Source organism: Anticarsia gemmatalis, chromosome 1 (assembly GCF_050436995.1).
Source record: "Anticarsia gemmatalis isolate Benzon Research Colony breed Stoneville strain chromosome 1, ilAntGemm2 primary, whole genome shotgun sequence".
Taxonomy (NCBI): domain Eukaryota; kingdom Metazoa; phylum Arthropoda; class Insecta; order Lepidoptera; family Erebidae; genus Anticarsia; species Anticarsia gemmatalis.
Window position 1 is genome coordinate 15,427,746 of NC_134745.1, and position 6,629 is coordinate 15,434,374.

Genomic DNA, 6,629 nt, shown 5'->3' on the forward strand with positions numbered 1-6,629 from the left:
TATCATTAAATAACTTAAATCAAGAGTTGTTGAATGCTAAACTTGTTACTTTGACTTATGACTTATGAATAACAGTAGACTGAGATTATTACCGGCAAAGTTCTATTAAAGACTTGATACTACCTATAGGCAAACGATGATTGATAAAATTTTGTGACAAATGTAAAAATCCATACTCATTTCGAACGATCAATCCAAAAGTCTATGTTTCCTTCTGCAATTCTTTCATACCTAAACCACTAAACTAATTTTGATGGAACTTAGCAAAAGGTATAGTCAAAACAAAACCTCCTTGTAAAAATATTTTCATGATTTACTCTAATCTAGTAAGTAAAAAAACAAATTTTGTTCAGGTCTATCAAAATTTTAATTTGCGTGAAACCTGTCACCAATGACAAAGTTGCAACCACGGTTTCAGTTTCGACAGATTCAAAGCTTCTCTGTAACGAGGCCATAAGAGGCTCTATAAAACGCAGTTACCGTGATCACCGTCACTGATTGGGAAATGCACAGAAATGCACAGAAATGCACAGAAATGCACAGAAACGCAGGCAATGCAGGAAATGCATGCCTCGCGTTATGTGATTTGTTCCTAATTGGATTTGATTTGGGCTTTCAATTTGATGATGGGTATTGAAGATTATCTTTGATAGATAGATGGATAGTTTAATTTTCGTATTGTAATAGTTAATTATTAATTGTTTGTTTAATTACTATGGGAATATCATTTAATATGGAAAAGGTAGAAGGTAAAGTTGAGAAAAAATTTTTAATTTTAGTTGAGTTACGCGGTTTTGCATACAAAGTTTCATTATTCGTTTCCAGCTGCTTACAGGTTGATATTAAAAAAATAAAAAGTAGCCAATGTTCAAACCTAATCATCAAGCTATCTCTAATCCGTTGCTAAATTGTTTCCGGATATCAACAATTATTTTTACTGTTAATCCTCTAAAATGGTTCAGCAGTTTAGCCATAAAACGTTTCAAACAAACAGTCCGAATATCGCATTCATAGTTATTATAAAAAAATACTTCCGTACCGTACCGTATGGATTAGTTAAACTGTATCCATGAATAGATCCCATATTTTAATTCCACCAAACCAGTTATAATAAACAATAGTCCAAATAAAACCGAATTGAAATGCAAATGGTACAGCGAGTTATAATCCGGTGTCGTAATCGTTGATACTGCCGGCGACAGTTCGACGCGCGCTATAATATGCACTTGAGAGAGAACGAGGCGTGCACCTGTCCTCTACTACGATAATACTTTGAGCTTATAATGCAGGCTTTTGATTTTTTTTGTTTGTTACTTGAAAATGCGAAATAAAGACGGTATTATAGTGTAGCAGTAATCGACCACGACCTAATTATTATTGTCATGTGATTAGTAATAAAAAATGATGATCTAATTTGTTTTAGCCTAGCCTTTCAACTTCGGTAAGACTGGTTGCCGGACTCACAAGCTTCTGACTACTGTTAATGACTGTCAAAAATCTTTGAAAATGATAGCCGGGACTCACAATTTAACGTTTCAAAGTTGCTTAGCCCACTTAATTGTTAACTAACCAATAGGTGCAACTACCTATGAGCGACCAATTAAGATTAAAAAAGAGATTTTCAAGAGTAACTGTGAAGAAAATAATCTCTTCCTAGAACGCTTTTAGAACTAATATTTCGTTAAGTATTGTTTACTAACTTTCGTATTTAACTTTATATTAAAGCAATACGATATAAACTTATTTATTGTACAAACAATACACAGCGTGAACCGCAAACAGAAAATAATTTTACGAATTCAATAAAAGTAAGTTTGTTTGAGTTGTTGTTTCACACTGTGTAACGCAATAGAATGATAATCGTCCATCGCTGCGGGGGGCGGGGGGCGAAAGGGGGACGTGGGGGGCGGAGGGAAGTTCCCGCGAGAACCGCCAAGTAGTGCCACGTGGGGCGCATAGAGTAAATGACAATAACTTTTTACGCAGACGTGACAAAAGATTTTGTAGAGTTTACTACCCATTTTACCTATTACTAGTGCCATCTTACGGTCACTGGTCGAGCTAATTATAACAAAACGTCATGCATTCCAAGAAAATTTGAATGTCTATGTTAATACCGGTATCTGTTTAATAATAAAAATGTTAGGAGGCTACGCGAAAGATTTAGAGTAAAGAACAGTGGTTTTTGTGTAAAATGCTATTTAGCTATAAAATGGTAATAAGTTTTAGTTAATTTGTTATATAAATTAATATCATTACCGCAAAAATATGAAATTAATTAAACGTTATTAATACAAATATTATGCTGTGTTCGCTTCAATAAAGTAAATTGTGCAATAATTTTATAATAAATTGGTTTATACATTTATTGTGATATTATGGTAGCTCATTACTCAATCACAGATAAAGTAAACACTGGTGTGTAAATAACAGTAATTGGAGCTGATTCACAATAACTGCTGGCGTTACTTCGGTGGGAGATCAGAATATTATGATATCATGTTTGTAGGGAGTTTTCACTGCCTACAAAGAGATGCTAGGTTATGAGTGACGTGTGTCGATGATATAGATGTTATAAAGATTGTGGTATAGTTAATGATAAACACAACCTTTCACGACGAGTGCTTTAATGTCACTAAGTAATTTAAGTACAATTAAATTAGTTCAATTCAATAATATCAATAATATCAATTCAGTTGAATACTTCAAAATACCTACTTCAAGTTTTGAAACTTAACCTAATAAATATGTATAGTTTTTATTAGACATGTATTTTATCAATATGACAAAAGAAGTGTTAATTGTGTATTTTTCTATATTTGTCTATTTATTTTAATCAATGGACTGTTACGTCTTTACTTATGTACATATAGCTGTGTCTGTGAAACTATATAACAATATACAAAGCTCTATTTATTGAATAAAAATACCCCTTAACCACATTTACTTGCTTATATAGATGAGTTTATGCATTTAGCCCGGACGGTTACGCATATTCTCAAAAGAAGCTTTTTAACCTTTGCAACTAAGCGTAACCGTCCGAGCCAGCTTGTGTTATACGTCCAAACATCCGCATAATCGATGGAATATAAACTAGTCTAGGCTACCTATAGCAAAAGCAAACAGGAGCATCAAAAACTATATCCACAAAACTTTAATACCCAAAGTCTATTCTACATAATTCTTTAGTGCATGAGTTTTTATCAGCCGCCGACAGCGCCTGGCGGCCGCAGATACGAGTAACCGAGCGGATTCAAAGATATTTTAACTTTCAACACTTATTTTATACACTGAAGGATTTGCGCGCTCATTCTAACTGACGAGCCGATTAAACGATTAACCTCGCTCGTTATGACAGAGATTTAAAAAGGATTTTTAAGGAAATATTTTGCGTTTGGATTTCGAGTCTAGTTTTTAATATTTCTTGGATTATTTTAGTGTTATCGCTCCCAAAATTGGTCTGATATATCAGATGAATAATTTTATTGGTGGGGCTTTTTTGTGTACATATTTTCATCCCGATTTCAGTCCTAACGAAGTTGATTTTCCGGAAAAGATTGATACGGTAAAATATCTCCATTCGGCCTGGCAGTACCATGCTAATTTTAATCAAAATAAGTTGATGTGCCTAAGGTATAAAGACGTTAAAGATAATTTTATTTTAAAATAAATTAACACGAAAAGAAAACATGAATATCAACCATGTAATATCGTTTTCATACCGCTATCAAATCGTGCATACAGATAAGCTCGCGGCATTCGTCGGCTTAGCGCGAATTATGTTCAATTTAAAGTTCGGCGCGATCCAGCGCTCACCGCGGCACGATCCGCCGCCGCCCGCACTAGACTACCTAGTCCTACCGATACTTGTATTTTGTTCCTTCTTTGTAATTGTTCACTGCTAATAGACTGAGATTTTTTTATTAAGTTGTTGAGTGAAAGAGGAGAGTAAAAGTTCGTTTTAGTTTTTGGTTGTTTCTTAAATATTCTGTTATGGCTAGTTTAATGCGATGCAGTGGTTTAAATACTACTAATATGTATTAATATTAGGAACGAAGTTTGAGTTTGATTAAATAAACAACGGTAAATCCTGTTTACGTAATTGAAACCAGTTATACAATGCATCAAATAAATACTTTTCCCTTCAAATTCCGTGGAATACATTTCATCCGAAATAACTATCAACAAACAAAAGAAAAAGACCGCAAATCATTTTCAATCACGTTTCCTCCCCGCAATACTAATTACTACGAATTGAACGTATTGAAATATACAAGCGTGTATGTAGTGCAATCACAGAGGGATCAAAGAGATCGGTTGATATCGGCTAATATCGGCTAGTTTCGGCAGAGATCGGACGACATCGGGCAACATCGGGCGACATCGGCCGCTATCGGCTGTACTCGGTTAGATTGGATCCCGCGACACGAATCGCCGCGGATTACAAGCTTTCGCTCTATTATTCAAACTCCTGAACAACTTAGTAAGGTGCCAGTGCCAGCGGGGATTATTTAAATGTATTAAACATACTAACGGATTGCAAACTGTGCTTTTGTAGCTATGTAGGTCATCGTATTAGAAACTGTAAAATCTTTTGCACGCTGCAGTTTTGTTAGATATATTTTAAAGTTAAAACATATTAGGTAAAAAACCTATAATAATCGCCATGATCCGTAATTCTACGAGATACTAATACGAGACTTTATTTCAGTTTTGACTTGAATAAGCTTTAAAATGTTTAGTACATCATTCCTTTAAGATCACTACCACAATAGCACCGCCTGGACTACGTTATCCACACATAATTTTAAGTATCTATAAAACTTATACTAACTAGTAAGTGAAATTTTACGTCAATTACCTGTATCTATGACAGTCATACAGCTCGCTCCCACTGGGTCGTATACCTGCGCGCTGTGGCCACAATACATGAATATTCATCGTCCACTCAACGACACACCGATACACTGCGACTTCCGCCTCCCACAGCCTCGCTTCGCAACGCTTCGTATTTGCTAACTCACTAACATTAAACAATCACATTTAACATTGCAGCTTACTCGAGACGAGAACTTGACTTCAAAACGTCACAAAATCACTTTATCGAGTACTACACATTTAAATTTTGAGAAAATTGTTAGAAAATAGACAAAAACCGGCCGAGAATCGCGAACTATCAAGCATCAACAAAATGACATTACTAAGGCCAGAAAAGAAAAAAAAGTTTCGTTCGGAATAACTACTAATATAGCGACTATTATAGGATATTTTGGATAAAAAATAATCAAGTTAGTTCTTATTCCTATAAATATTAATTACAGACTACAAACCCTATTAAAACAGTATAATAAAAATTCATAAATAAGAAATAATATCATTAATATTTTTCGACGAAACATTAAACACCTCAGCGTCTTAAAGTGCAGCGCAGACGACAGACTATCCGTGACGCACTTTTTAGTCTGTGAAAATAGAACTTACGCAATTATATGTAGTAACGCGCCGGACTTTTTGCGCGTTGTGTGCGTTACTGCATATAATGGATCGTTGCACCTAAGCGTTATTTTACCTTCAATGAATCAAGCAAAGGAAACAACATCCAAACAGCCTCGTCTTCACAAAACCAACGCGTCGGCGCCGCAGCTTCGGTTTTATTTTGAAATTCGAATTTCGAACTTCAGTAGCCTGATTCTCACCGGCAATTTTGTATGAGAATCTGATCAGAGCCTCTAGTGGACGTCGAGGAAATTATTTTGGCACTACATTTAAAATGTCAAACTCTCGATACTCAATGGTTCGAATTGTAGAGAATCGCGCTACCGTAAAAATTTTTATTTTTTATATTATTTTAATGTTTATACAAAATTTCACCAAAGCTAGCCAGTTGTATTTAGTGGTAGAGACTTGCGCTACATGCATAGGTTTTCAAATCATTCTACTGCTATTTTACGTAGCCATGTAACCGTAAATTGCGTTTTCCTAAGATGGAGGTAGGCAACATTAGAAGCCGCTATTACGAAAAATATTGTAAATAAATCATTGTGGAACAAATTATTTTTGGAAAATAGTACCAATGCTATATTCAATTGACAGATCAGTTATTTACGATCACCGTATTTTTGCCAATTCTCACACCATCACAAATGATTTATAAAACATACTTACAATAACAGCACTTTTCAATACGCACTTCATTAGAGTACGCACTCGATCGTAACGCGTATTGTTTTAAATTGCGACAATTTACAATAGCACCAACTGCATCGAGTGCAGGGCTGTCAGTAAAATTGCCGCGCGACGTTTTTCAACATTTATTGGCTTGTGTTTAATTGTACGAAAAGTGCTTTGCAAAGAGGATGAGTTGTGTGGAAGTAGTAAGAGCACTTTGTTCACGATTGATATATTGTGGGTGTCGACAGAAGATTAATGTATGGTTTTATTTTATCTCAATTACTTGTATTCATGATAGGTCTTGTGTGTACAGTATGGATATAAATAATATAACCGAACAGCGCAGATCAGGAACTTTCTTTGCATTTTTTTTATCTTTATGTAAATTATTCCCGTGTCTTAAAGGCAATTTAACAAAAAACAATAAGTCGAATTGGTTGACTCATCCTCGAGTTTAG